Genomic DNA, 5,155 nt, shown 5'->3' on the forward strand with positions numbered 1-5,155 from the left:
CGTGGCCCTCCCGCCGCCCTTGCATCCGCGCGAGGCCGGCGATCTGCGCGTGGGTGCGTGCCTGCATATACGACCAAGGTGCGTGGTTTTCGTGCGGCGAGCGAGGAGGCTCTGATGAGTGAGTTCAGGGACAGGTGGGAGGTGAGATGCGGGCTCAAAAGGTGGGCCGGCGAGCCTGAGGCCGGAGCACGAGGTTGCCGTCGCCGTCGCGCACCCAGCCCTCTTGCACCGGGTCTGTCGCGGTAGCAGCAATGGTCCGTCGCGGAGCGCGAGAGTTGACCGCTCGCTCCGCCCCGCGCGGCGGGAGGAGCAGGCCGGAGGCGGCCGAGAGCGCAAACATGAGATCCGAAGCTCCGGGAGAAAAGAATTTTCTTTGCCCCCGACACTGGGCTGCCTCCCCAGAAATCCCGAGGAGGCGCACAGCGCCTAGATATGTCTTGTGTTGCTGTGTGCTGCACGCCCTGCGAGCGGGGCGGGGTGCGCACTGACCCTCTGTGTTCGTGTGCGTCGCCCATCTCTCCCTGGAGATGACTGCTCTATTTATTTATTTATGGGCTGGTGCCGTCCTCCCATCCCTCCCTTGGGGTGTCTGTTTTCTTTCTTTCTTTCTTTCTTCTTTCTTTCTGGCTAGCACCACACTCCTCTCCTTAAAATCCCTGTGTGGTGGCGGCGTGCCGTCCTCCCATCCCTCCCGTGTCTGTTTTTCTTTCTTTACTGGCCCACTAACACAGGTACACCACGGGAGCCGCCTAAGCGACTCCTGCGAGGACGGCGAGGCACTTAGCTCCGTGCATTCGACCACAGCCACAGCAGCTGCTAGTCGTGAGCTGCTACTGTGTGGCAGAGCCCAGAGAGAGGGCTTTCAGGAGCACTATATACCGTGAGAGCGGCCGGCGGCCGGCGGCGGCCGGTGCGGCACGCGGAGCACTCCGTGAGCGGTGACGGGTGCGGACGAGCGAATGAGAGGTCCCTTTCAGTGAGAGATAGGCAGTCCTAGTCCCTAACAACACATCTTCCACAGATAGCGACCTCTCATTCGCTCGTCCGCGCCCGTCACTGCTAGTCGGGGCACTCCCGGCGTGCGGCCCGGTCCCGGTCGTCACTCCGGTTGCTCGTGTTCACACCGTCAGAACTCAGCCCCGCGAAGGATCCAGCGTCTGAGACTTGGGCATCTTACACAACTTTTGCAGTAGAGCACAATGGCACCCTTGCATCACGTGCATCACTTCGTTAATACACCGTAATACCGACCCCCGTTTTCGGCCGCCGCGGCCGGAGAGCACCCCCGTCGCCCCCGGGGGCCCGTCGACCCCCCAGGGCTCGCCATGTACCTTTCTGAGCGCTGTGGTCGCCGCAGACTGGCTCCGACTTGACGGGCGCATGGAGACGTGATGCCTCCATGCGCCCGTCAAGTCGAAATCGATATGCAGCTCGATGGTTTGCCCGAAAAGGTACATGGCGGCGTTTGGCGACAAAACAGCGCTGCGACCGCGAAGTGGCGGTGGACATGCTCCCATGTTGCCGACGCGGCGCCGGACTGGCCGGCGCTGCTCGCCGCGACCACGACGGCTACTCCGATGCTCCGGGCCGACCCGTCCTACCCGACGGTGGCACTCTTCCACGTCTCGCTCACGCTGAGAAAAAATCTGAAACGGCGTGCAGCAGAGTCGCCGACGAGTCGGTCCGCGTGCCTCCTCGTGTCGCGCATCGTTCTCACACATCCACAAACTCACTTTGGCCTCACTAAAGCGATGCCTGAATCCTTAATCCTCAGATTTTAGATTAGGACGCTGTGGGCCCTCTAACGAAGAGATTAGGAGCAGCAGGCTGCGAGCAGGGACCCGAGGGACCATATGTGGAAGACGGCTAGTGATAGTTCCCCCATCGGGAGGACGACCCCGGCTAGTCGCCGACCACACCCACAAAGAACCCTGCACAAGGATCGCAAGGGCGGGGACCTGTTCCTTTTTACCCATCTCACAGTAGAGGTGTCTCCGTTTAGGTTTTTATTTATTTATTTACACACAAGGGGCTCTCAACCGCTGTGTCAGTAACTCAGAGTGAGTGTCGACAGTGTGCCTTCTGTGCCCACACCGCACCCCCCCAGCGCCCAGACCCCCAGAAATATTGAGCATAGCCTCCCCGAGTGCCGAGAGAGACACACACGACCCTTCGCCTTCACCATAGACCAGAGCCCCACCTCAAAAAAAGAATTATAGGAATACAAGCCTCTCAAAAAAAGAATTGAGAGGCGACTGGGACGCTGTTCCCGCTGCGGTGCTCGCACGCGCACACCGCCGTGCTTTTGCACTCTTTCCGTCCATGTCGAGCGAGCACGGCTGGCCGGGATTCGAGGCCGTCACCGTTGTGGCCGACAATTCGCCGCCCGAGTGCATAGCGCCGTCGCCGAGCTCCTCGACGTGCGATGCGGCTGACGCGGCACACTTCCACGCCCGAGCACCGCCTGCCGGTCAAGGTCCCGCTGTCGACACCGCAGCACTGCGCGTGTGGGCGTTTGACGGCCACACCGGCCCGCTCAACGACATGGCCTCCTTCCTGATTGGGACGCTGGGAGTCGACGCATCTCGGATCGACGGCATGATCTTCATGCAGGCCATGTCGTTGAGGTCGATGCTCGATCCGCGCATCTTGTCGCGCAGTCCGCCGCTCCTCGGCAACAGAAGTGAGTACCAGCGGCTCTCTCGATTTCTCGCCTCTGTCGGCACGGGAGGCTTAACACTCCCGGCCTGCGAGAAGCGCCGCTGCAGGGACGCAGTGCACGACGAGGCCACGCGGCACGAGTTTGCGGAGCAGTTCGGCGCGCTCTTCGCCGACCGGGTCGACGCCGTCGTGTGCAACTTCCCGACGTGGCCGTGCCTGCTCTTCGCGGAGCACAACCTGAGCGTGGTGCTTCGCTTCACGCACAGGTGGGACCACCATCTCAACGGCGTCGTGGACTGGGTGGAGGCGGGCCGCAACGCGAGCGGCAACGAGCGGCGGCCCAGATCGTCGATTGCGGAGGCTGCGCGCAGGACTCTAATGCGCGTGGCCAGGCGCGGCCAACGCATATCACCCTCCCCCACTGGATGGTGATGACCAGCCCCTTTCCCGCGTGAGGCCCCTCATACATTTCCACACCAGTAGGCGGCCCAACGTGGTGGTCGCCGCTTCCAATGCGTACGACGACGTGTACTTGCGCCGCACCACGGGCATCGCGCCGGTGCCGTGGCCGGGCACGTCGCCGCAGCTCGCCGCGACGCCGTACACCGGCACGAGGAGCGAGGTGCTCTTTTGCTGCGGCAACCATGCGTACAACAAGGCGATCCGGCACTGGGCGGCGCTCATCGCGAACGGGAGCGCGGCTCGGGCAGCGGGGACGGGGTCGGCGCCCGTCCGCTTCGCGTGGCTGTCGGAGCTGTACACGAAGTCGGACCAGTGCCGGAGGGCGCCGACCAACGCAACGGCGAGCAGGGTGTACGCGAGGTCGAAGGTGTGCGGCTACTCGTACGAGGACGTGGCCTCGCACCCGCTCGCGGTGCTGCTGCCGTACTCGATGCACTCGTACGGCCTCGTGCAGGCGTACTCGCTCGGCATCCCGCTCCTCGCCCCCTCGCTGCGGCTGCTCTCCGCGCTGCACGTCGCCACCGGCCTCTGCAGCCACAAGGGTCCCGGCAACACTCCGTGGAGGCCGAGCAGCGGCGAGAGGAGGAGGGTGCCCTTCCTCAATCGGTGGAGCATCAAGGACGCGCGCGCGTGGTTCGCCGCGCCGCCGCCCTCGGCCGACGTGCCGTGCTGCGCCTCGGAGCCCAACGACGCGTGCACCCCTGCGGCGGCGGCCCAGTGGCTCCAGTTCGCCGAGTGGTACCAGTGGCCACACGTCACCTACTTTGACTCGCCCCAGGAGCTGCACGCCAAGGTGGAGCAGCTTCTCCGCGACGAGAGCGCCCGGCGCACCATATCAGACGGCGCAAAGGCATTCTTCGCCGCCGAGCGAGAGCGGACCGCGGGGCACGTGCGTGCGGCGCTCCAGAGGTCGCTGCGTGTGGCGCCCGCGCGGGCAGCCCCGAGGGAGCGAGAGGGCGTGCCGGTGGAGGCGGAGGCGCCACGGCACTTGCAGCAGCCGCCCGCCGGCCGCGACGTGCGGCCCCGCCGAAACGAGGAGGGGGCAGCTGCAGGGGCCGCGGGCGTGCCAGACTACCTCGTCGGGCCGTTCGCCTTCAACAACGCGTGCGTCTCCTTCTACGCCGACCGGGCGTCACAGCTCCGTCCGTCCGTCACCTCCGAGGCGGGCGACTCGGCCATGCTGCACGGCTTCAGCGAGTACACCCTTGGCTACCAGCGCGTGCTCAAGGTGCGGCCGGCGGAGGCCACCGACCAGCTGCGCCGCTGCGAGCGGAGGTCGCTCGGCGTGCTCGTGCCCTTCTCCTGCAACAACGTGTACCACATGGCCTTCCACGCCGTCCCGAGCTTCGAGCACTTCCTCACCCTCCGCCCGGCCGCGGCGCCGCCCACCTTTGTGCCGCTGGTCTACCCGACCGCCGCCGTCGGGCGCAAGTTAAGTGCCGACCCGCGCCGGTGGCACGCGTGGGAGTGGGCTCTGCGCGCGATGACACCGCGCGCCGAGGTCGCCGCCGACGTGCGAGCTCTCCTCAACGCGCCTTGCACCTGCTTCGCCACGCTGACTGGCACGACCGCCCCCTTCCACCCGGCCGCGCCGGCGTCGCGGCCGCGCGTCGGCGCGTTCCGCGCGGCGGCGCTCCGCAGCATCGGGCGGCTGCTGGGCGCGCCGCCGCCCGCGCCGGAACGGCCGCCCCTGCTTTGGGTGCGCCGCTCGCCTCTCTACCTGAACGTTGGCGAGTCGACGCCACGGCGCGGGCTGACGAACGAGGGTGCGCTGCTGGACGCGCTGCGCCGCGCCGGGTTGGGCGACGCGCTGCGGCCGACGACGCTCGAGGCGCTTCCGGTCGCCGCGCAGGCGCGCGAGGTTGCGGCGGCGGCAGGGCTCGTCGCGGTGCACGGCCAGGCGCTGGCGTGGGTGCTATTCTTGCCGTGGGCCGAGCGCCGCACCGCCGCCGTCGAGCTGAGGCCTCGCGGCGCCAAAGCGAACATCTACGAGGCGCTCTCCGCCGCGCTCGGCGTGAGGTACGAGCGCGTC

The sequence above is a fragment of the Emiliania huxleyi genome (genome assembly GCF_000372725.1).
Source record: "Emiliania huxleyi CCMP1516 chromosome Unknown EMIHUscaffold_136, whole genome shotgun sequence".
Lineage (NCBI taxonomy): Eukaryota > Haptophyta > Isochrysidales > Noelaerhabdaceae > Emiliania > Emiliania huxleyi.